At 40.2% G+C, this 26782-nt stretch overlaps 1 protein-coding gene across 1 annotated transcript in view; it reads left to right on the top strand.

The window, feature by feature from the left end:
- The first annotated feature begins 1389 nt into the window (after positions 1-1389).
- Positions 1390-26782, top strand: part of CDK18 (cyclin dependent kinase 18) — a 116368-nt gene continuing 90975 nt past the window's right edge. Inside the window, exon 1 of the mRNA XM_089514509.1 lies at positions 1390-1448. The gene's annotated coding sequence lies outside the window, so the exon portion shown is untranslated. The remainder of the gene's footprint in view (positions 1449-26782) is intronic.

Below are 26782 nucleotides of genomic sequence, written 5' to 3'. Positions count from 1 at the left end.
TTTGGCTGTTATTGGATTTGCTATATGGCCTACATGGCTACCCCTAGATTATATTTCTTCTTCTCCTGTTTGGTTTGTAACATTTTGCCTGATGAAGAAGCCAGTGTGACTTCTAAAGCTTGCAACATGTATTGTTTATACTCATGCAAAAGTCTAGAAATTTTAGTCAAAAAATTGACCCAAAAAATCAGGGTCGACTTATCCATGGGTCAGTGTAAGTACTGTCCTTTAACTCTAAGGAACCATCCCCTTTTTCTGAATAGAGTGGTAAAAGGCAAAAGCTTAGTCCATGCTGGGAGCACAAAAAAGGAGCATGGATCCCCTCTACTCTCTCACCCATCCAGCCTTTAGAATGAGCATAAACGGTTATGCCTGCCAGAATTTTCTAAGTTCTTTGGCATCATGTTCCTTTGCATTTTACTTTACCACCTTTGTCACATGCCCCTCGACTTATCCACAGGTCATAGCCATCATTTTGGCCTCGAAACCTGTCCTCCACTTATACACGAGGTCAACTTATAGTTGAGTATATATGGTAATTGTGTGTTTTGGTTGGTCCACACAAAGGTATCACATTTTGGATGTGATGGCATTTGCTATATGACCCCTAGATGTTTTTTAATTCTTCTCCTCTTTGGTTGGTAACACCTTGCCTGACGAAGAAGCCAGCCTGAGTGCAAAAGCTTGCAGTGTGTGGTTGTGCATTTTGGTTGGTCCCATAAAGGTATGATTGGATGTTATCAGACAAGGGAAATTGGAAGTATAATCCAATGGCAATCTGAACGCAATCATGGGATTTAATGATATTGCGTGATAGACTACCACACGCAATTTCGGGCAATGGCAAGCTATTTTTGGGCAATGGGAAGTCAGTTTGAATTCAGGTGAATGTGTTCTGGCCCCACTCTCTTTTCATTCGAAATTAAGAGAAATTCATCCCTTGTGATAAAGTCCATTGTTTGGATGTTGTGGGATTTGCTATATGGCCAACATGGCTACCCCTGGATGGTTTTCTTTTCCCCTCTGGGCCCACAACAAACTCCAACTCCCAGAATTCCATAGCCTTAAGCCAGAACAAGAGTTAAAGCGGGGTCAAACCGGGTTATTTCTCCAGTGTGGATGCAGCCAAGGCCTGGAAGGCAGAGCAGAGCCAGGAGAGGAGGAGGAGGAGGAGGAGGAGGGCTCCTAGTAGTTGTGGCCCGGTGTGGCTCCACCTTCCTTCTCCTCCCCAGAGGTCTGTGGGGGCTGGAGAGCCCAGCAAGCCTCCCTGAGCTGCCTCCGGAGGAGCTGGGAGGCGGGAAGAGGAGGAGGAGGAGGCGGAGGCAGGGCAGGGGGCCTGGCTCTGCTGCTGCTGCTGCTGCTGCTCCTGCAAAGCCAAGGTGGAGAAGGGAGGACGCTGGTGGGAGCAAGGACCAGCCTGGCTCCCCTTCCAGAGCCACTGAAGCCGGGTAAGAATTCCTCGCTGGCTCCCTCCTGCTGCTGTCCCTTGCCCCTTTGCCATGGCGCTACAATGTAAACAGAGCCAAGTTGGGGACCTGGGGCTTGCAAGCCCTTCTGGAGCCCTTCCCTCTCTTTCCAACGAAGCCTTCTTGCAGCTCTCTTCTCCTTTGGAGCTTTCTGCCCGGGGGGTGGGTTTGGGGTCTTTCCTTCCCTGCATCCGCACGGCTAGGAATAGCCCGCCTTGATACCGTTTTCGTTGCCCATGGAATTCTGGGGTTTTTAATTTAATTTTTATTTTATTTTGTTAGGTTCCAGGCTGCAGAAATATAATAACCCACTCGGGTCCAAAACACACTGCAGAAATAACCCAGTTTACGACCGCTTTAACTGCCCTGGCTCAGTGCTAGGGAATCCTGGGAACTGTAGTTCCTTGTGGCACCTGAGTTTTCCTGACAGAGAAGGCTCAATGGCTCACAAAACTACAGTTCCCAGGATTCCCCGAGCACTCAGCCAAAGCGGTCTCAAACCAGATTATTTCGGCAGTGTGTTTTGGACCTTGGACAGCACTTTGAACTGCCTTGGCTCTGTGCTATGGGATTTTGGGATTTGTTGTTTGGTTGGTTTTTGTTCGGTGTGTATTGCTGTGTCCTGGAAGAGCCTGATGTTTTGCCAGCAGCTGTGGATATATATAGTACTGTGTGATTCTTAGCTTTCGACTTCACTTTGGGATTTGTAGTTTGCAGTGGCACCAGAGCTATCAGGCTTAGATGTGTAAATGTCTCACAAAACACTCCCCAGGATTGCATAGCCCCTTAAAGTGGTGTCAAACTGGATTCTTTCTGCAGTTCAGGTGCAACCCAACATCTTTGGATTAATTAACTGGCTTTACATTGGAATTGAATGTAAATTTGTTTTGTTTTTTGAGGTTGCTTTTCCAAATATCTCTGTTTCTCTTTGTTCTCAGATTGCTTCCATTGTTGCAAAAGTAGTTAGAACTCAGTTAATTTTGGGGGAGGAGGAGAATAGAGTGCCCCCACAAACTGCAGATCCCAGAGTTCCATCACATGGAGCCATGGGAGTTCAAGCGGTGTCAAACTGGATTAGTTCTGCAGTGCGGATACAGCCTACAGTAAAGAAAAGTTGGGTGGATATACTTCAGGAGGAAAGAAACGAAAGCTCCTAGTCTGAGCTCTGACCTTCTGTTTTGCCTGGGTTCAGTCACATCCCAGATCCACAAAACAGTGATATCTTTATAGGGATAACTTAAATGCACAAAATGCATCATGCGAGCTTTGGGGGTTCCATTGGCTTCTTCACGAGGCAAACTTGTTAAGGAGGGAGAAAAATGACTTTGAAACTTGTATCATTTTATATTTTGTGCATTTTGGTTTGCCCCATAAAGGTATCACTGTTTGGGGGATTTGGGATGTGATTGTACTTTGATATATGGCCACTGGGGCTAATTTCGGCATTAAAGCGAGATTAAAATGCATTTAAAGCATCCCGCAAATAAAGCGAAAATGGCAAGTAATTGCGCAAATGGTGATCACATGCAATTTTGCAAATAAAGCGAGATCAGAAATGCATTGTTGCTGAAATCTTGAAAGTAAAAAGATGTGCAGTAATGCTTCTTTGTGACCACTTTAATGGCGGGTTTTGTGTGACATCCTGTGAAATTGTTTTACGTAATTGCATGATTTTTCTGGGATGTTCATGGGACAAATTCCCACTCTCCTTCATATGATCAACTCCTATGTTAGGTTGTAGCTAATGAGTTCCTACAATGAATGTTCTCTGAAAAAGAAAAAGGGGGGGGGGAAATCCCACAGAGGGGAAGAATTGAAGTGTCAGGGAGTTTAGTCCCTTCGCTCAACAGCTAGTTTGCTGAATGCATGGGATTATTTTGTGCAGAGCATCCAGGCTTGTGAAACAGCCGGCTGCAGGGTGAAGTGTTGTTTACAAGTTTCCCATGGCATTTTCTCTTTGGGAGCGTTATTTCTTTACATCATTTGTATCCCAACTGACCCCCCATCCCAAAAGGATGGCCAAAGCAGCTGGGATATATGCTACCCTGTTGGTTGGGAGATGCAGCCTGGCTTGTCCAAAACTGAGCTACCTTTGGATCATTCAGATAATGTTACATTATGTAACATGTGAAGTCTTGCGTTCACCTGGCAACCTCCTCTTTCCTCTTCCAACCCACTTCTCTCCATCATATTAAATTAAATTAAAATAAAATAAAATAAAAATAAGACTTTAAAAAAACCCAGGATAATGAGAAACTGTATATAAAATATTCAAAGTTGTCTTTCTCGTTCAAGGTGAGCCTATGCATATCACTGCAACCACCTGCCTTGCCAGACTAGATTTGTGCGAGTGATATTTAAACTGTCTCTTCTCTCTAGAAAAACAAAAGGGAGAGTGAAGGTTGCGGATGGAGGAGCACAATGGTAGCATTAATTGTGACAGAGAAGACATAGCACCCTCAAGCCTCAGACTGCTGGCACTCATTTTAATTTTGTACTTTCTGCCAGCCAAGTGAGTTGGAGCCGGGTGGCATGTCACTTTAGACAGGTGATGAAATGGTTATTGTAAGGACAATGAACTCTAACAAAGTTGAAGAGGGAAGTATGTAGGGAACTTGGTGTAAGGAAACTAGTCAGGCTGCAGGGTATCTTTAGTAGCAGTGTGATAAAGCAATATTTAAAAAACTGAACATGTTCAAATGGAACCATCCATCCATTACCTCTTTCAGAGTGGTGATAATTATGACAGAGGATTTTTTAAAAAAAATATATAGGCTGCAATGATTTTTTCTAATAAACATATTCTGTATTCTGCAAGCCAGGTTATATCCACAATCCCCTTTGGTTGGAAGTGTAAAGATAAAGGAGACAGATGTGACACACAGAGATGCAAGTGGTTACACTTCGGTATAATCCTGGAGTGAGCAGTAATGTTATGTCTTTATACGCAATACTTTTATGTTCATGTTCTTGCATTGTACTACATAACATCAAACTCAAGCACTGTGTTGTTGTAAGGATCATGTTTTCACCATTCTTGCTATGGGGACTTAGTCCTGGGACTAAGGCTCATTGAACTCAATAGGGTTTACTTTAAAGTACATATGTATACCTCTCTCTGGCTTTACTTCGTGAACGAAGATTCAGGAAGGACTCATCCCACGCTTTCTACGATCTATGTATACCACTGTGCTGTAAAAAGTTACTCTTCTGAAGCCCTTTCAGACATTATAGCAAGACTAGAAGTGGGATGTAATGTGAGTGAGTAGAGGCATCCTTAATTCCTTGAAGCATTTTGAATTTTGATTTTTTGAAGAAATTGCTGTTCTCACACCTGTGCGTGTTGTATCCTGTTTCAAATACGTTTCGATGTCCCTTTAAACTTTGAGTACTATGAACAGAAAACTGGTTAGTATTTTATTGCTTTTTCCATGACTAGGTGCAACTGCTGTACTTTGTATCTGTAAGTAAGATGTTTGCAAGAATCTACTTTGAGACTGACTAATCTGAAAAGAAAGAGAAAGAGAGAGAGAGAGAGAGAGAGAGAGAGAGAGATCAGAAGTACTAATGTTTGTTGGGATATCAAAAATCCACCAAACAATAATACCTGTATTGAGCTAACCAAAATGCACAATTACATGTTACAAGCTTTCGAAGCTCCACTGGCTTCTCCATCAGGCAAGGTGTTAAAAACCATACAGGAGGGGAAAAAAATTGAAGAAGTTAGTCATAGGTTTGCGTTTTGCTGTTTTTTTGATCTCAGTTCAGATGATATGGAGGGGAATTACTTGCAGACTGGAACCTTCCACCTCTGGCATAGGCTATTGCTAATGCTCTCATGAGTATGAATTTGAACATGTAGTCCATTTCTTATAAGCTGCACAGTGGGAGAGGCCCTTGACTTTTGCAAACATCTTTTTTTTATATAAAGGTTTATAAAGGTAAATTGAGGAGAAGAATCAAATGAGAGGAGTTAACAGTGTAGATAATTTTGGATTCTCTGAGACCAGCTTACTGGCTAGAGATGCAGTTGATGTGGGTTAAAAGCTCACAAGACAGTCTCTTTTATTTTGTACAAGTCCAGAATGAAACTGCAACAAGCCATATTCAAGAATACCTGTTTAGACAAGACTGGAGTTTATTCTAGGGGCAACTGTGCTGTTTATGCCATGTATAGTTGAAGGTGCTTGCGCTATACTAAACAGCATTATGGTTGTACATTTTTAATGATTGATTTTGAATACAGCAACTCATTTTGCAACCCAGATTGCTTTATTTTTCTGACATACCTCTATGCAAATTTGATTGGTTTTTACATCATAGTAGAGTTGATTGGTCCATAAGTAAGTTCAGGTATTCTCTATACTAACTAGTAAGGCAGCTCATACATTGTCAATGTACTGTACTGATATTTTATTTATAGAATATTATATTTTATTGGCACTGTCAATATGAAAATAGGACCTAGAGGCACAAAGATTTGCCAAAAATTCAAAGTGGAGCTTTGGGGGCACTCCAAATTGAAATACCCTCAGTTTCTAAGTTGAAAGCCCAGACATCAGCCAATGTGGGCATGGCCAATCTAGATACTGAGGGTATTTCAGAGTTAGGCTTTTGAGTGCCTTTACTAATACAACAAGCATCCTCATTATATTCATTCAGATGCCAGGGCCTTCCTTTTCTGGCAGTCATTTAATCTTTACTAGGTTGTCTTCGTTATCAGTTTAATAGTTGGCTAGAATAATTTTATATATTTTCACATTTTAATATTGGGATTTACAGTCCTATTTTTGTTACCATTTTATTAACTGTTTTGGATTTTTGGATTGTAAGCCATACCAAGGGCATTCACCAGTTAGGTAGTATAAAAATCAATCAATACTTCAAGCTGCAGTACTGAAAGGTTGCCAGATTTACAAAATCAAAGGTTCTGGTTCCAGCCCCAGCAGCAGTGATACCCTGCCCTTGAGGTTTCATAAGGATCAGTGCAGTATAGAGTACGTTATCTTTTCATGAGAAATCACCTAAATCATCAAGACTGCTTAGGGAATCTGTTAAAAGAGAAGGGGGATCCTTACATGACTCATGGGATCAAACACCAAATACCTGTATTTTTACTTAAAATAGTGCACTGGACACTCACTATGATTTGCTTGGTTCCTTCTTTTTTTTTTTTTTAATAGAAACATAAGAGGTGGAACTGACCTCAAGGTCCATCCAATCCATCCCCCCTGCCATGCAGGAATACACAATCAAAGCACTCTCAGCTGATGGCCAGCCTCTGTTTAAAAACCTCCAAAGAAGGAGACTCCACCACACTCTGAAGTACTGTCAAATAGCTCTTAGCATCAGGAAGTTATCCTAAAGCAGTGTTTCCCAAACTTTGGTTCTCCATTTGTTTTGGACCTCAGCTCCCAGAAGCCCTAGCTAACTTTGCCAACAGTCAGAGATTCTGGGAGCTGAAGTTCAAAACATCTAGAAAACCAATGTTTGGGAAACACTGTCCTAAAGTTTAGATGTTTAGTTTGCTCTGAGTCCTATTCCCTGGAGCTTCAGAAAACAAGCTTGTTCAATCCTCATAGAATCATAGAGTTGGAAGAGACCAAAAGGGCCACCCAGTCCATAGAATCATAGAATCATAGAATAATAGAGTTGGAAGAGACCGCAAGGGCCATCCAGTCCAACCCCCTGCCATGCAGGAAATCCAAATCAAATAATCTCCGACAGATGGCCATCTAGCCTCTGTTTAAAGACCTCCAAGGAAGGAGACTCCACTACACTCCGAAGGAGTTTGTTCCACTGTCAGACAGCCCTTACTGTTAGGAAGTTCTTCCTAATGTTGAGGTGGAATCTCTTTTCTTGTAGCTTGCATCCATTGCTCCGGGTCCTAGTCTCTGGAGCAAGTGAAAACAAGTCAGCTCCCTCCTCAGTATGGCATCCTTTCAAGTATTTAAACAGGGCTATCATATCACCTCTTAACCTTCTCTTCTCCAGGCTAAACATCCCCAGCTCCTTAAGTCGTTCCTCATAGGACATGGTTTCTAGACCTTTCACCATTTTACTTGCCCTCCTTTGGACACGTTCCAGTTTTTCAACATCCTTTTTGAATTGTGGCGCCCAGAACTGGACACAATATTCTAGGTGGGGCCTGACCAAAGCAGAATACAGTGGCACTATTACTTCCCTTGATCTAGATACGATACTCTTACTGATGCAGCCTAACATTGCATTGGCCTTTTTAGCTGCCGCATCACACTGTTCACTCATGTTCAGCTTGTGGTCTACTTGGACTCCCAGATCCCTTTCATACATAGTCTCGTTCAGCCATTAAAGTATCTCCCATCCTATATCTGTACATTTTATTTTTCCGCCCTAAGTGCAGTACCTTACATTTCTCTGTGTTGAATTTCATTTTGTTATCTTTGGCTCAGCTTTCTAGTTTATTCAGGTCATCTTGAATGTTGATCCTGCCCTCTGGAGTGTTAGCTACTCCTCCCAATTTGGTGTCATCTGCAAATTTGATAAGAATGCTTCCAATTCTGTCATCCAAGTCATTGATAAAGATGTTGAATAGCAATGGGCCCAGGACAGAGCCCTGTGGGACCCCACTGGTTACTTCTCTCCAGGATGAAAAGGAGCCATTGTTCAGCACCCTTTGCGTTTGGTCAGTCAACCAATTACAAATCCATGTAACAGTTGCCTTGTCTATCCCACATTTTATAAGCTTGTTAACAAGAATGTCATGGGAAACTTTGTCAAAAGCCTTACTGAAATCAAGATATACGATATCCACAGCATCCCCTTCATCTACCAAGCAGTAATTTTATCAAAGAAAGAGATTAGATTTGTCTGGCATGACTTCTTTCTCTAAAACCCGTGTTGACTTTTTGTGATTATGGCATTGCCTTCTAGGTGTTCACAGACTCTCTTTTTAATGATCTGCTCTAGAATCTTTCCTTGTATCGATGTCAGACTAACTGGATGATAATTGCTTGGATCCTCTTTTCCCCCCTTTTTGAAGATGGGGACAACATTTGCCCTCCTCCAGTCTGCTGGGACTTCTCCTATTCTCCAGCAGTTCCTGAAGATCATTGCCAATGGCTCCGATATTACTCCTGCCAGTTCTTTTAATACCCTTGGATGTAGTTCATCTGGTCCTGGAGATTTATATTCGTTTAGATTAACAAGGTATTCCTATACTATCTCCTTACTTATTCTGTACTGAAATTCCCCATTTCTGTCCTCTGCTCCATTATCCTCAGGTTGAACACCCTTTTCCTTTTCTGAGAAGACTGAGGCAAAGAAGGTGTTGAGTAATTCTGCCTTTTCTCTGTCTTCTGTTAGCATTTTGCCATCTTCTCCACACAGTGGTCCAACCCCCCTGCTGTGCAGGAATATACAATCAAAGCATTCCTGACACATGGCCATACAGCTTCTGTTTAACAATCTCCAAGGGAGTGTGTTCCAGTGTCAAACAGCTATTACTGTCAGGAAGTTCTTCCTAACCTTTAGGTGGAATCTCTTTTCCTGTACTGTAGTTTGAATCCATTGCTCTGGGTCCTGTTCTTTGGAACAGGAGAAAACAAGCTTGCTCCAGCCTCAATATGACACCCCTTCAAATATTTAAACAGGGCTATCATATCACCTCTTAACCTTCTCTCCAGGCTGAACACTCCCAACTACCAAAGTCGCTCCTCATAGTGCATGCTTTCCAGACCTTTCACCATGTTGCCCCCCCTCCCTGCTTATAATATCTTCTTATAATATCTGTTCAATAACAAAATGAAAACATGTGATAACTTCAAATGATTACCTTTTTGGCAACCTATGTGTACAGTCTGTCTATTGAATCTTCCCTCCTCCCACCCACCCCTCTAATTAAAGTGCTGTGCTGCCACACCTTTTTTTTTTTTTTTGAAAGGGAAATGAAAAATAGCAAACTACTGTTGAATGTTATAGATGAAGGTTCCTGGATTTCAGTCCTGTAAACAGTCAGCACTTTGCAAAGCCATCAGTAATCAGATGTAGCATCTCTTTTAAAAATTCCGAACAGTACTCCTTTTGTTTTTTTCCTGTCTTTTGTGTCTTCCAAATACTGGTGTGAGAGGAGGATTCTAAGAATCCATTCTGACTAAAGTATACGCTACTATTGATATCAGCAAAAAATAAAAGCTTGAGAAGTCTCATAATTTTTACCACTACTTCATGGTTGCTTGTAGCATCTTGGATCTGTTTCTTAAATGTCTGTTGTTAATCCCATAAATTGTGTAATTAATGACCAACAGTGGTGTCAAAAACCACTAGTAGCTAACATTGGTGATAAGTGCAGGCAGTTTGGTAGCCAAAATGGCTGAGACAGTGGTTCTCAAATGGTGGGGTAGGACCCCCAGGAAGGGCACAATAGTTGCTTAAGGGGGCATGAGACTCAGAGGACCTGATCTTTCCTCTTCTTCCAAAACTTTTTATATGTAAAATTTACCCATACTTTGAGTTAAATATTGAATTTATTTAAATAAACTGTTCTATTTTAAACAATGTTATTTGCTTATAAAATGTGAAAATATGGATATGCATGAATGTGCAAATAAAAATACATGCACTAAATAAACAAAATATTTTTATTCATATATTATGGCAAGTGGGGGAAGCACGATGTCTGCATGTAGATGTAAAGGTCACAAGGATAGAAAGTTTTGAGTACCATTGCATTAAGAAACAAAAGTACAGCATTGGCATGACTGGGGAAACCCAAAGGTTTGCAGGAGCAGACAGAAAATGTTCAGGGAGAAAAAGACCTAAGTGGATTTTTTAAAAGTTCATTTTTAAAACAAACCAATGAAAACTGAGCATGTTCAATGGCCACAGAATGGTAGGCGTTAGTATGTGAGGGAAGGGATGGAAGACTGGGAGGTTGGGGATTGAATGGTGTGTCCTGGAAGATGACATGGCCATCACCCTGAATGCAAGCTGTCCACTTGTTAATTATAATTGATTATAGTTTAGGTTCAGTTTTAGAACTTGTTTTCTGTACCAGGATTTAGAAGTAATGTATGTAAAATTATAATAACCAGCAATGCCTCTGATTATATGAAGTACAAATTAGCAACAATACTGAACCCTTATGTATCTGCTGATGGGTGCATGATATGGCTTCCAAGAAGCCCTAGATTTAAGTGTTTTTTTAAAGAAAGAAAGAAAGAAAGAAAGATAATGAAAGAAAGGATTATGCCAATTTTCTTGATAGTCCAAGATCAGCTGGTACATTGCAAAAGAGCATTGGCTGTTTTGATGCTCCCCACCCCCCCTAATAGATAGACACATTTTTCTTTAGCTGTGTCCTTAAATCTATTTTTTAAAACTCCACAAGTGAGTGGGAGAAGCTGGCATTCACAACTGTTTTATCTTTCTAGCTTCTGCAGAGGCCAGAGGGCAGAAAATGTATTCTTTTCAAAAGTCTGAGGAATGGAAGCAGAATGCAAGTCTTTAAACAAAGAGGCAGTTGATGTATAGCTCTGGCACCTGCCTCCCTTTGCAGTCGTTCATATTATGTGGATTATTTATACAGCATGTTTGCAACTGGCCCTGCTGATATGACTAAGGCCAAAGTTGTGAGAGTTGTTTTTCATTTGCATGATGGGGTGGGGTGAGGAGGGCAGCATGGAAGTTACTGAAACAAACTGAAGCAAGGGGAGATGTTTGGTATCTTTAGCTTTGATCTCTCTTGTCTATAAACTTTGATACACTGAATGTGTTCCAAAAAATGAAAGAAGTAAACCTAAATGTGCTGTATAGAAGTCAAGGAAAAGGAAAGACTTTGATCTAATCTTTTTTTAAATAAAGCAGAAGAAAAGATGTGTGGTTCTGTAAGACAGCAACATATGAAAAGGTATCCACTGAAGAAGCACAATAGAGAAATGTTTTTATGAAACTGATGAGAGATTAGATAAAAGGAGAAATAGGGAGAATGGTGATAGGATACACAAAAAGAACCGGATACACAAAAAGAACCAGACTGAATCAATCTAACTGTTCTGTTTAATGTGTCAGTTGCCAGAGTAATGCCTAGTATAACGGAAAGGAGTCCAGATAAGGCTAAAATGAGACAAGACAGGACAGCCATGCACTGTATGTTGTTCATGTCTCTGCTCTGTTCCTGTATAAAGTATGTGGGACCTAATTTTAACAGCCAAAGGAAAGATGAGTGTGAGGAGATCAACCCCTGCTCCCCAGATTCTTTCCCCACTGTAAGTGAGTTGCACTGAGACGTAAAAATGTCTCGTGTGTCAGAGGGTGGGGAGGGTTTATCACCCACTCAATTGTGTGCCACTGTTGATCTAAAATAAGCCTGTATCAGCCAGCTATGTTAATGGAGTGGGTGGTGTGATTTTTTTTCTTTTATATATTTAATTTTCCCTAAAAGGCCTTCTGCTAGAAACCTGTACATAGGAAACTGCTACTCAAAGTTGCGTGTCTGTTTGGACCCATAGAAAGCAAGGAATTTGGTGTCTAGTGTAGAATCTGTATGCCATGGACATGATCATTATTGTACCCCCACCTCCAAATCGTAGCTTACCCTGCACCCATCATAGCATCAGCAATATCAGGAAGCTGTCTTGATATTCCTATGCCATCCCCACAGGCATATATGTAGGGGAACAATAGAGAGATTTCTGGATAGTGTAATAAAAGAAAACCAGAGGGTTCAGTGGTAGAGCATTTTATGGATATATAGGGCCCCAGATCAGTCATGGCCTCATTAGTTTTAAAGATGAGGTAGGGGATGTTCCCATTAGGTGAAACCCCGCGTTCTGAATCGAATCCAAGGAGTGGCGTTCCTATTAGGATCCGATTTAAACCTAGAACGGTTCTAGAGCAACCCGCAATCGTCCCCACTACAAATCGAATCGTAGAGCGGTTTAAAATTTTGAATCGATTTTTCGTCATTTAACGCGTGTTAAAAAAGATGAAGGGTCTGACCTTCGTTTTTCCCTTGATTCAAGTTAGGAACCGGAGCATTTAAATAGGAATGACAACCTTTGAAATCGGGTTAGATGGATGGGAGGAGCCGAGTGCGATGGGGCTGGCCTTGGGGGAGTTGCCCTTTCTGTCCCCATCCGTCTGGCTGTCGCCATTTTTGCTTCCCTCACCCCTTTGTCCGCTGTGGTCTTTCAATAAGAGATAAGGATTATTTTTATTTTTTATTTTAATGGTTTACAGGCACTTAATCTCTTCAGCGCTTTAAACACCTGAAGTCCCGGCTGCTCAAGGCTTCCCCCGGTGGATTGCAACCTCCCCTCTGTGTGGGGAGAGCCCATTTCTAACATAGGAGAGGCAGGAAGGGAAGGCTCCTCTCGAAGAGGCATTCCCTGCCCGCTTGGGCTCTGATCTCGCCCAGACAGGGAAGGGAAGGCTCCTCGCGAGGAGGCATCTGATCTCGCCCAGGCAAGGAAGGGCTCTGATCAATGGGGGGGGGGGGATAGAGCCTTTCTCCCTCCCTTTCTCAAATGGAATCTGCCTTCTCCTCCAACCCTGGAAACAGAATCTTTGGGAAGAGTGCTCCCTCCCTGCTTTTCCAGCAGCCTCCTTCATTGATCTCTGTGCTCTCTGAAGGGATTCTCCCTGGCTGTCTTGGGAGACATGAAGAGGGGATGCTGTCATGCAAAACCTATCCCATAGTTCCTCTGGAAAGAGCTTGGGTTTCCTAAATTCGCTTTCCTAAATTCGCTAAATTCACAAACAGTCAATGAAATGGAAACGATGCCAAAAGATAAATCGCTTCCAAATATTCCGGATTAACGTTACGTCATTCTGACGTACTATTGATTGACAGCTCCAAATAAGGTATGGAGGAGAAGAATCGCTTTATTTAAACACCGATTTCATGCCAAGTAGGAACGCTTGCAGGTAAAAACTTCAATTTAAAAACCCAGATGGGAACGAAGAATAAAAGCGATTCGGAACGCGGGATAAGACCAGGGTTATTTTGAATCGGATCTATTAAAAACGTTATATTTTAAATCGTTTCAAATCTTAAGTGGGAACATCCCCGTAGTGATGTGATGCAAAAGAGCTCTGCCTAATACCATGGAGAGCCAGTCAGAGTAGACAGTTACTGAACTTAAGGGAGTTGGGGGGGGGGGACACTTTTTGGACTACACCTCCTATAATACTCTAGCTAGCATACATGAGGATTCTGGGAGCTGTTGCCCAAGTTCTGTAAGTCTAAATGAATAAATAGTCTGAGCTGGTGTGAAACAACTTCCTATGTACTCACGTTTTACCTCTGAAGGCAGTGGTACACAGTGTAAGTAAATATATAAATAACTCAAGTTACGTAATTTAACTGGGCTACAACAATTGTAAATGCCCTTGAGGCAATGTTTGGATAGATATTTACAGAACAGCATTGACATACTCCTGCCCTTGTGGATCCCAGGTCTTCCTTCTCATTCTGAAAGGTCTCTCAGTGCATCAAGTTGTATAAGGAGGACTGATGTCCTAACCCAAAACAAATTTGTTTCTTTTTCCTCTTGTGGCAACCTTTGGCCAGCTTGTTGTTGTTTTGCTTCACTTTCCTGTATGGATGGACTTCCACTCATTATGTCCCTGGATCCTCATGTAATGAGAACCTCAATAAAATTGCATTTCCCCAGGGGGCTTCTGCTTCATATTTTTTTTTAAAAGGCAGATAAAGGTCACATTAGACATGAGGTGTTTCTAGATAAGGCTTTTATTGTTCAACACTCACCCTGCCTCAAACATGGGATTTTACAGGAGGCCCTGAGAATGTTGTCTCCTGTTTATATCCCTACAGTAATGTGCTGTACATGGGGCTGCCTTTGGAAATTGTTTGAGCAGGATTAAAATGCTGCAGCCAGGCTGTTGACAGGGGTTGGGTATAGCTGTCATATATCCCCTTGTTGAAATGGCTGCATTGGCTACCATTGCATTTCCCGGCAAAATTCAGAGTGCTAGTTTTGACCTTCAAAGCCATACACAGTTTGGATCCAGACTATCTGAAAGACTGTATGTCCTTATATAAGCCAGGCATGCACTGAGATCTGCAGGGAAAGACCCTTATCCATGGCTGTTCCCAGACTGTGGAACTTCTTTCCTTGGGATGTCTAGTTGGCCCTCTCCTTCCTGTCTTTCTGCCAGCAGGTGAAGATATTTTATGGGGGTCAGGCTTTTGAGTTACAGTGTGAAACGGTGCATGCTGTCTCTGTCTCTCTGTACATGCACACAATATTTTAAATGTATTTAAAGGGCTTTTAGTGTTTTAGCTGTTTTAATAATGTTTTTAATAATGTTGGCATTTGATTTCTTTTTAACTTTTGTAAATTAATGTTTTAGTTGGCTCTTTTTAAAATTATTGTAAGCTGCCTTGGATTCCACTTTAAGAAAAAAGGGGAATATAAGTGCGATAAATACATAAAATGTAAGATAAGATACCTCAGTTCAACTGAATTTGTAATCAATTGCTCTTTATGTTTTATTAAACTGTCTCAGAAGTACTGAGAGATAATTCAGTTCAGAAAATATTCATACAATCTTCTTTCTACTGTGTACCCTGGGGCATAGGAGGTGACATTTTTGAACACTTTCTTGCCTAAATACCACCTCATGTGCATGGAAAGCTAGCATTTCATTGGGAAGGTTTGGTCTGTGACCTTTCCCTCAGATGTTTATAGCTGTCCACTATTATATTTTAATGTGTAAAAGTAGACAAATATATAAATCATGCACATTTGCAATAAATACCTTCCCAGTGAAATCCCACCCATCCACATCAGATTACATTAGAAATAAACCAGGGTATTTCTGTATTAAAACAGAAAATATGCTGGCCTATTTCTGAAGCCAATCTTCTTTCCACCTAACTCCCTCTACCATTTAAACCTCTTTCCAAGCTGGTACAGTAGCAGCTTTCCAGCATGAGCAGATGAAGACAGGGAAGCATATGGTGGTGTCAGTAGTCCTTAGTAAAACAGTTGCATTTCCCAGGGTGTATTACGGCCTTGTGACCTGATACACAGCTGGAGAGGAATAGAAGCTTCTCTCCTTCCTTTTTTACATTGATTCTTCCCACTACCACAAGTGTGAGAAAGATGTAAATTTCAAGTGCTCTATGTACCCACACTATAAAGGTAGGTTTTTTTACATATGGGCATTAATTGTGTTAGGTTACATATGGACACTATTTGTGACAATTCCTGTAGCCACATCCTTCAGAAGACTCCAAAAATGCAGGCTGATCTGTATCTGCAAGTTAGTTCAGGCAGTTTTCATCTCTGTGAGGAGCAGGTCTTTTGTAACACAAATGGTTATTAATATCTCATCAAGACCAACTCACTCCCAAATGTTTTGCCTTACAAGAAGAAGATCTCAAAATCAATATATTGTTGTTGGGAAATACTTCCCTCCTTCCACAGCAATTCTGTGGACTGCAGCTATGCTTAAAAAAAAGGGGAAACCCAAGGAGGTGGGAGATTGACTTGTCATCCCTCATAATCAAAAGGTCCTAGTACCTGGGTCTTGGCACTGCTACAACATTGGAGAGGGAGCTGGGGAGAATTGGGGGCTCAAGGGAGAATTCAAGGAGGAGAATTCAAAGCTTTTAGTACATGCTTCATACTTGAGACAAGTGTTACACACTGTCCTAAGACTTGTACTTCCCAGTCCAGAAGTACAAGTTCATGCTATCTTTAGTATTGTGTGATATGCTTGCAGAGATAAATTGTTGCTTTGTTCGCTTAACTATGGAGCATATTGCTTGGCTATTAAAACCGATTTACCTCTATCTGATTTAAAGCTTAATTCAGGCAGCATCCTGATCTTATCAGAAAGTTTTTGCTGCCGAATTTGCTTCCTGAATACAGCCCAGGTCCATCCCTATTTCCAGGAGTTCTTCGTGTGGCTCTTTTTGGATCTGGGAGTTTTCTGACTTCAGAAAATGGGGATGTATATTGATCACTTCCAATATGTTGGCCATTGTTTTGTTTTCCATATCTGTTGACATATATTGGTTAGCATTAGAGTTGACTCTGTCAATCTGGATTGCAACAATTCTATTGGAATATTATTATTATTATTATTATTATTATTATTATTAATAATAATAAATTTTATTTATATACCGCTTTTCCACAGATCAATATCATCTCTTGCTGGAATCTTGTTTTTTGCCATTTCCTTTATTGCAGCTTCCACCTCAGTTTTTAGAATTTGGGGTTCATCTTCATATGGCTCTTCTTTCCATGTGCCTTCATATTGTCATCTCTTTTATATAACTCTTCTGTGTATTGCATCCATCATCTTTTTATTCCTTCCTGGTCTTGCATTATGTTATTTTTATTGTCATAGAGTGTCCCGTTCCTTGGTTTGAACTTTCCCTTGATTTCTCAAATCTTGTGGAATTGGTCTCTTGTTCTTCCCCTTTTGTTGTTGTCTTCTATTTCTCTACATTTGTTGCTGCAGTAATTTTCCTTACTTTGCACACTAGCCATTGTAGTGTTACATTCATGGTTCTTAGTTTATTCCTATCTCCTTTTTCTTTTGTTTCTTTTCTTTTCTTTATTGCTTGAAGCGTTTTATCTGTCATCCATGGTTTCTTCACTTTCCTTTTGTTTGTTGTCTTTATGCATTCTTCTTTTATTATGTCCCTGGCTTCAGACCAAGGCTCTTCTGGTTCATGATCTATTATTCTTAGTACTGTAAATCTGTTCCTTATATTGTCAATGAATTCTGTAGAAATGTTGTTTAAATCTTATTTTGGTATGATGACTGGTTTTGTGTTCTTCTTGAGATTTATTTTTAAAATGAGTAGTACATAACCTCTGTCCCACAATCAGCATCTGGTCTAGTCTTGGCCACCAGTATGGAGCTTTGCCATCTTTTACTTCCAGTTATATAATCTATTTGGTTTTTGTGTTGGCATGTCCATGTGCATAACCTATTCTCTGGTTGTATGAAAATGTGATTGCAGTGAATAGGTTGTTGATAGTGATAGTGAAAAGTCTATCAGATGCTCACCTGCTTCATTCCTTTTCCTAGTCCAAATCTGCCTACTGTTTTTTATTCTTCTTTACTTCCAACTTTTGTTTTCCAGTCTCCAGAGATCAGCTTGACATCCTCTGTTGGTGTGTTGTCAATTTCTTCCTGTAGTCCTTCGTAAAATCTATCAATTTCTTCTTGTTCTGCCTCAGTGGTTGGTGCATATACTTGAATTATGGTGATATTCATAGGTTTCCAGTGGTGCCTTATTGAGATGATTAAGTCTGATTTTACATTGTATCCTCTGACTGCTTTTGCAACATCTTATTTTAGTATGAAAGCCATTCTGTTTCTTCTTGTCTTTTCATTCCCTGAGTAGAACATTGTGTGGTTGTCTGATTCAAAGTGGCCCATTTCTGTCCATTTTAACTCACTCAACCCAAGTACTGCTATGTTCGTGCATTGCATTTCCATTTTCACTATGTCTAGCTTCCCTTGGCTCATGCTTCTCATGTTCCATGTCCCTATTTTATGTGTGGTGCTGCTTCTGATGGGGTTTGTCTTTCTGAGAGTGTCTCTATATTCTTTCTACATTTTTTCTGGTTAAGATAAATAACATAAATCAAGTGATTTTGCTGCTGCTGGGGGGTCTGTGAAGGACTGTATTTATGTATTCCAAAATTAATGCCATCTTTGTTATGGCTAAATTCATGTGTTTTATACATCTTTGCTGTATCCACTATATATGTGTGCTTGTCTACTATATTTCTCTCAATGTGTGAGAATCATATCTGTCTCTCTAGTTTGGGTTGTAGACCATGGAATTGCACCATAGGGATTGTAGATGAGTCCTAAATGAAAAAAGACCCAGTGTAGCTTTTGTACATTAAAAGAAATACTGGGCCAATGCCATATGTATAGGTGTTCTATAAAAATGCTGTTCCAAGTTGTGGTGCCATTTTGCTGTGAGTTCCCAGAAAGGAAAGAAACCGTCATAGTCAAGGGGCATAAATATTATGTTTGTCACTGGCACACTGTGACAAAAACATATGCTGATTCTTCACATCAAATATCATAAGAAGGAATGTTGTACATCATACTTTCTATAAAATGAAAAGCATCCTTTACACTTGTTTGACACTATATGGAGAGGCTTCAGATTATATATCTTCTTTAGTAATTGATCAAAGATTGTTGCGTTGGACTGAAGAATTATCAAAGGCAACTGCATAGCTAAACATGTCAGAAATATGTCTCCACTACTTTATGATGTGTATTACTTTGTTAATGTTTGCCAGAAACTGCACAAATATCCTTTATATATTCTAGAAAGTACCTTAAATTTATACATCCTAGTTTGTACCTTTGGCTAGAGTTTACAGAAAGTGCTCCTAAGATTTGTCAAACCATTTAGGTGGATTAATCCTACTTACTTTAACAGAACTGTTTTTATAGTCTTCCTATGCCTTGTGTTCCCTCCATTTTTTATAGCAATCATACAGTTCGGGTAATAGCAGATGTGTTATTTTGTGTGTGTTTTTTTGTGGTTGGGAAAATGTGGGTAATGGTGGGGAATTTAGCTATAATTTTGTAATGGAACAATTGTGCATGTGTAAGACAGCTTTGGTTTTTGTGGCCATTACTGGAGGGAAATGCTGAAATAAATAGAAAGTAACATTAGCTCTTGCATTTTCCAATTTGTCTTTTAAAGATATGTGTCAGGAATCATCCAAAATATGACCAAAGTCTTTCATCGTTGTAGGATCATAAGTACCATTTACAAATTCTTGTGTTCTTTATTCTTCCTCACTTATGCCCACACCAAAACATAGGGTTTTTTAAAATGACAATAGCAGAACCAAGAATTAAAAACATATAGCATTAAAGAAACCATCATAATTGAAGATTTCTGTCCAAATATGGACTGTGAAAATCACGTGCATTTTTATTCACACTCAGACATGAAGATGAGTTGGGGGAAATTCAGACATAACTGATATAAAAAGATAACCGGACAATCTGTCCTGAACATTGGAATAAGGTAAAATGTGACCCAAATACATATAGAAAAAAATAACACTCAGGAATTCTTCCAGGACTAAGCATGAATACAACGTATAATAAAACTGAATACAATATTTTGAAGGCACTCAAAGCACTCATAATATTTGTTCAGATTCCCAGAAACTTTGTTATACTCTGGTGGATAGCATCTTGCAGAAGAGACAATAACTGGAGATCACCCAATGGAATCCACAGGAGTAGGGGAGGTAAGTGCTCAGTGGATGGCTGTTTATACAGTATTTTGGAAAAAGACCAACTCATTTCAGCTTGTATGGAGAAGCATGTCTGTGTGAAATAGTATATTGCCTATAAAATTTCTTGCTGTTGTGAACTGCTCTTATGGAGACCCTGTGGATGAGAAATCTCCCTCCCCCTATCCTCCACTGCTCTATTTAGGTCCTTCAGATCCAGGCCTGTGGCCTCCCTGACTGAGTCCATCCAGCTAATGTGTGGTCTTCCCTTCTTTCTACCACTCTCTAGATTCCCTAGCATTATTGTCTTTTCTAATGAGTCATGCCTTCTCATGATGTGGCCAAAGTAACATAGCCTCAATTTGATCATCTTGGCTTCCAGTGAGATTTCAGTTCAAGGACCCACTTGTATGTCTTTTTGGCTGCCCATGGTATCCTCAGCAGGATTCTCTTGCATCACATCTCAAATAGGTTGATTATCTTTTTATCCACTTTCTTCTCTGTCCAGGTCTCACATCCGTATATGGAGATGGGGTATACAATGGGCTGGACAGGTCTGACTTTAGTGCTCAGTTGTATATCTTTTCTCTTTAGGACCTTGTCTAGTTCTTTCATAGCTGCCCTTCCCATTCCTAGTCTTCTGATTTCTTGACTGCAGTCTCCATTCTGATCAACATTTGATACATGCGTGTATTGTTAAATTTTTATTTTAAAAATTATTAAAACATGTTGAGCTGTTCTTTTTTGTGGTGCAGGAACCTGATTAAAGATCTCTAAGGAAGGAGACTCCACTACACTCTGAGGGAGTGTGTTCCACTGTCAAACAGCCCTTACTGTCAGGAAGTTCCTCCTAATGTTGAGGTTGGTGTCAAGGGGAAACCTTTACCTTTAGTGTTCTGTATGCAGTCCTGTATCAGCAGAGATGCCATATACATGCATGTGCACATTCTTGTGAATACTTTGATATAGGCACATGGGGCTCCCACACTAGTTCTGGTATGATAGACAGTAAAAGATTTGAAATATAGAATAGCGTTCTCCATTCTTTATTTTTAGGGAAACAGATCCTTTCCTTCTACTTAAAATGCTGAATTTGGGTAGACAAAGACACTGTAGAACCTACAAGGTTCTGGACTGAAATTCCAGACTTACATTCTAGGGATTAAAGCCCATTGTATTCAGAAGAATTGACATCTGAGTAAATATGGACTGGGTTGTATTGTTAGGCAATATGTTCAGTTCACAGTTTTCAGATGAGTAGCCTCCTTGGTGTTAATCTGTTACATCAAAACAACACAAAACTTTGTGCAACTGAGGGAATGGATTTTAATCTACAGGAGCTCATGCTACAATCTGTTAGTTTTAAGGTTCCATGCTACAGTGTTATGTTCTCTACACCAGTTAAAACAAATTACATCACCTTCTGGAAATCTGTGACTCATATACTGAGAATCATGCATATTTATTAACTTATTAAAATACTTATATTTCATTTTATATCCAAAGATCTCAGAGTAGCATACAATAATATCAGTTTGAACAATTCAAAACATAACACACTAAAAGATAATCTACCTTTTCAATCCAAAACATATTAAATTATTTTATAAATTAAGCAAGTTAAAATCACATATGTATATAAACTGGATAAAATCATTAGGAACCTCCACCCCCACCCCATAGCTTTAATTAAAAGACATGTTTTAATTTGGTAAGCCAACACCAGTGTCTATCAAGCCTCTAAGAGAAGTGATTTCCATAATAAGGATGTTACAACATAAAAGTCTGTGTTTCAAAGTTAGATTGTTTTTTTCCCATCTGTTCATTCCTGCAGCAAGCAAGTAGTGATCAGAAATGAATGGGGATTTCCCCTGCACTTCAGAATTTCTCCCATATTATATACTATCTGAGTGATGGGGTGTTTTACTTACTACTGTGGCCTAACTTGAGGCTTTGGGGAAAATGAAAGGCAGTGGAAAGTCAGGACACATGGAATTCACCTCTGTTCCTCACAGTCTTACTTCATATTTCTGTCCCTCATTCACACTTCTATCGTAGTTGGAATCCACATGTACAGTGGGTCCTTGGTATCCTCTGGGGTTTAATTCCTGGACTCCCCCCCCTCCACCCCATGGACACCAAAATACATGCATGCTCAAGTCCCATTAAAACAATGATATAGTAAAGTGGGGTCCCTTATATAAAATAGCAAAATCAAGTTTTGGGTTTTTTTGTTTTGTTTCTTGTTGTTTTATTTTTTTGGAATTTATATATTTTTGGAATATTTTAAGGCCGAATCTGTGGATATGGAGAGCTGATTGTGCTTCATAAAATGAGTAAAGCCACAATCATAGAGTAGTGGTTACAGTCAGAATAGAGCTGGGAAGGCTTAGGTTCAGATCTTCATTTCTTAACTATCACAGAGTAGTGGTTCAGATCCTCATTTCTTAACCATCATACACTAGTGGCTACAGTCAAACTAGAGCTGGGAAGCTTAGGTTCAGATCCACATTTCTAAATCATCATAGAGTAGTGGTTACAGTCAGGCAAGAGCTGGGAAGGTCTAGGTTCAGATCCTCATTCAGCTATGAAGCTCTGGGGGTGATTTTGGACTACTCACCTTCAGTCTACCTACCTCACAGGGTTGTTATGATGATAAAGCAGTTGCTAGGCAAGGGGAGAACCATGTGAAGTCCCTGTGATGGGATATAAAAGCAAAATGGGGGAACCAAGTTTCCCTCAGCCCTGAGGCACGTGGATGATATTTCCTAATCTAATTGAGGTGGAGCAAGTTCAGTCAGCTTGTCTGGACTGAGTGGCCTGCTTTGCACAAGAAAACTCCAGGTTGCTCTAGTTGTAAATAAAACCCGTGTCCCAGTAACCTATGTAATCCTGTCTCTGGAGGTGATGACAGCAGGACAAAAAATTGACAGGCCTTCAATGAAAACTGCAGACATTGTATTGGGCTTCTCAGCCAAAGGGGAGGTGCAAACCCGGCAATGGCAAACGTAAGGCTGCAGGACTGGAAAGTTGAGTTTGAAGAGTTCCTTCTGAGGGCAAATACTTCCTTGCTGCTAAGTGAGGCCAAACTGTTTATTCTATAAAGCTCTAAGTCTCATCAGAATGAGAAGGGCCTCTTCATGTGCACTCTGAAGGCAACACTCTCTTTGTGTGTGTATAAAGTAAGTGTAAGTAAGGTCACCTGTGGCATTTTAAAGGAAAAAAATTGAATTTTAAAAGAAATATTTTTTTGCTCATATCAAAAGAAGCAGTTGACTTTAGAGAAAGGAAAACATCCCTGCTAGCAAGCCACATTCTCTCCAGCACGAAAATGAAGCCTGGCTCACAAACTTCTACCTTAATTCCATTCCTGACTCCATCTGGACCCCCTCCTTCTGTATCAATACATCTCCTTAGGCCCCTGGGCAGAAACAATAGCAGCACTTTTCTTTGTGCTGGAATGAGAATTCCTAGTTTTTCAGAGGCTTTACTGTTGCAGAGTTTCTAAAGAGCAATGGTTACTTTGTAATTCTTCAAAGACATTGGCTGCAAGGAGACAGCTTCACCACCTCAGCTGGACTGGACAAGGAATTCTTGAAGGGAAAGAGAGAGAAGGCCAAAGAATGGTATTACAACGAAAGAGCACTTTTAAATTGTTAAGCTCTTTGGGCTTCCAGGGGAAAAGGGGATCCCTTAAAGTAAGAAGAAGCAATGTTGAAAACAACAGTACAAACAGTATGGGTTATGTTTTATGCTCATAATCCACTGTAGCTTCCTATTAGGAATGATTAATTTATACAATTAGTAGTGTTGTGATAATGAGCTAATAGCTTCTTTGTTGCCATTGTCATGTGACAAAAGCTAATTGCATATTGCACAATTGTTCCCAAAGGATTAATATGATTACTGAAGTAGGAATTGTACTACTCATGTATGGGTTATTTGTATAGCTAGCGAGACAGTATACATTAGAATTACATGCTTTCAAAAATGTACATTCGGAGGCTTCTAAGTGTGCTTCCCATAGCATGCATGCAGTTGTAATTGTTACTGTACATGCTTTTCAGATTAGTCGGAGGCTTTCATGGCCGGCATCCATAGTTTTTTGTAGGTTTTTTTGGGCTATGTGGCCATGTTCTAGAAGAGTTTATTCCTTACAAGTATCTTCCTTCATCTCTGAAGATGCCTGCCACAGATGCTGGCGAAATGTCAGGAAGAAACTCTTCTAGAACAGGGTCACATAGCCCAAAAAACCCACAAAAACTTTTCAGATTACTTGTAGAACCAGCATGGTGTCATGGTTTGGGTGTTGCACTACAAATCTGGGAGACCAGAGTTCAAATCCTTGATCAGTCATGGAAATCTAGTGGCCAAGCCTCTCTCTCAGCCACAGAGGAAAACAATGACAAACCCCCTCTGAACAAATCATGCCAAGAAAACCTCATGGCATAAGCTGGAAACAAACTGAAAACACACCCTTACCACAACAGAAACATATTTGTAATTTCTAGTGTTTTAGTCAATCATTCGTTTTGCAGCTGATTCCTAAATCCATTCTGACATAGATGTAAATAGTTAATGTCCCCATCAGCATTATGTCATCCACTATACTACCTTGCTCTTTTTTTGGCAGGTGGCCATATTGTCTTGGTTGCTGGCCTCTCTCCCTTCCCTCCTCCCATGTCCATCCCCATCACTTTTCTTCTCTTTCCTCTGTCCCTTGCCTTCTCCCATGTCCCCATCACTTACCAGGTGGTGGTCATAGTCCACCCACCCCCTTTTTTTTTAAATTCAGGGGTTAGTGTGCTACAAAGTGAGAATAACTGTGTGCAGCCTGAGACTCCAGCTGTCCAGCATTTTAATTTCCCATGAATATCTCTGAGTTTCATAAGGGCTGAGAAATATTGTAAGAAAATGAAGATGGTGGATTGCTGGAGCTTGGGTATCCTGGTCTTGAGGTGTGAAGGGCCTTAGAAGTCATAACAATTTTGTTTCCCCAAAGTTAAGAAGGTTCTGTAGTTTTGTGCAAGTGCTGAGAACACCAGCCCTTTTGCAGAGATCCCATGCCTTCTAGAAGCTTAGTCAGAAAGGACTTTGAGGCCTGTTACAGACTGCCAAAATAAAGCTGCGTCGGGTCTCTTTGGATGTATGCTATTTAAATGATGCATGCATCCTAAGAATCCGAAAGCTGCACCAAAGCTGCATTCCAGTGCTTAGGAATGGAGTGTGGCTTTGGCGCAACCTCCGGACTCTTAGGACCCATGCATCATTTAAATAGCATACCTCCAAAGAGGCCCGAAGCAGCTTTATTTTGGCAGTCTGTAACAGGCCTGAGATCTAAGATAATGACTGCATCATGTCAGTTTGGCTCCAAGCATGTTAGCTTGGTTTGAAATTGTAATGCCTTGAAGAGTTCTCATGAAAATAAGTGCTATTAATTATGTCTTCCATTAAGTATCCCCACAATAATTTTCACCTTTATCATACTCCCCCCAATAAATTGAGTTTCCACACAATAATTTTATCTTTATGACTCTCCTCAATAAATTCATCAATCTGATACTGCTTTAACTTCCATGGCTCAATGCTTTGGAATTCTGGGATTTGTAGTTTGTTGCAGCACCAGAGCTCTCTGACAGAGAAGGCTAAATATCTCATGAAACTACAAATCACTGAATTCTGTAACATGGGGCCATGGCAGTTAACTTAATTCTTCTTCAGTGTAGATTAGACCTAGATGGATTCCCAATGTGGGGTGTTAGTTTAAGCTAAAGACTCATTTCTTTGCTCAGAATTATTCTGATAATTTCCTTGATTGGCAGTTACCTTTGGATTTTAATGAAGTTTCTCATTATGTTATCAATAGATTTCAATTTCTTTTTATTGAAAATTCCTTTGTGATTTTTAGCTGCAAAGTACAGGCTATACATATTCTTTAAATACAGAAAGAGCATATACAAGGTTTAAGAAAGGTATCTTTTTATCTATCTGTAGTCACACTTTAGTTTAACTATATATTCAGAGGTCTAACACACATTGTCTTTGCTTCTAAATTACTGGAATTGTATGAAACCCAGTTTTCATCTTTCTTTGATTTCTTAACACCGAAAAACAGCAAATAATTTAAGACCCTTCCAACAGCATGCATGCATATGTATGTATGTATATGTATGAGAATGATACTGTTTCATAGACAAGTTGTTCCTTATACTATATCCATGCCAAGTTCCTAAAACTCAAAATTCTGATCAAGGGGAGGCTGTCTGTCACTTCATGGCCCTTGGCCCAGAGCCCAGAAGGAAATAAAGGTTTTTCTGTATACTGATTCCCTTTCTGTCATCTGCCTGTGAAATGCCCGGCTGGGCCTACACCTGGAAGAAATGCCACCAGTGGTGGTGTTACACCTGTTGAATTATCCTTGGGCATATCAAGGGATTTCTTGGTAGGTTGGTTGCTCTGCCAGCAGCACTCTGATGTAGGAAGTCTTCCACTCCATCTTAAAACCCTTTTCGCCTAGCTTATTTGGCAGAATGGGAGTTAGGATTGTTCTTTCAAAATGCAGCCACTTTTCACTTGAAGAAAAGATTTACAGTCACCTCTTGGAACTTGTGGGGGATCCATTTTGCCCCCCCCCCCCGGGTTCCAAATCCTGCACATATTCAAGCTCCATAAGCTTGAATGGGGCACATGCATGCTGGGAGCATGTCGTGGGCAGTTGCCCCTCCGCAGATTTCCAAGTCCATGGATTTCAAGACTGCAGACTTGGAGGGGCGATTCCATAAATACATTTTATGATGCACTAGAAGCACGTACCATTTTCTGGTTGAAAAGGGCATGTTTACATGTGTAAATAAGATCCAGCACTTCACACAGTTAATAAAGCTGAAAACCTTAAAAAGCAGTTCCAAAATGTTTCTTGAATTCATGGCAGACAATTTTGAACTTAAGACAAAGTTTGTCTCCATACAGTATTCAAATGGAACAAAACTCAAAAATGTCTATAATGAAACAAATTCCTGTTCGAGTCCTTTTCTGATTAATATGTTGGCTATAAAGTATGTTTGAATT

This window comes from Sceloporus occidentalis, unplaced genomic scaffold (assembly GCF_023333645.1).
Source record: "Sceloporus occidentalis isolate IW3139 unplaced genomic scaffold, rSceOcc1.0.p SCAF_3, whole genome shotgun sequence".
NCBI lineage: Eukaryota > Metazoa > Chordata > Lepidosauria > Squamata > Phrynosomatidae > Sceloporus > Sceloporus occidentalis.
This window is presented reverse-complemented; position numbering and strand designations above follow the sequence as displayed.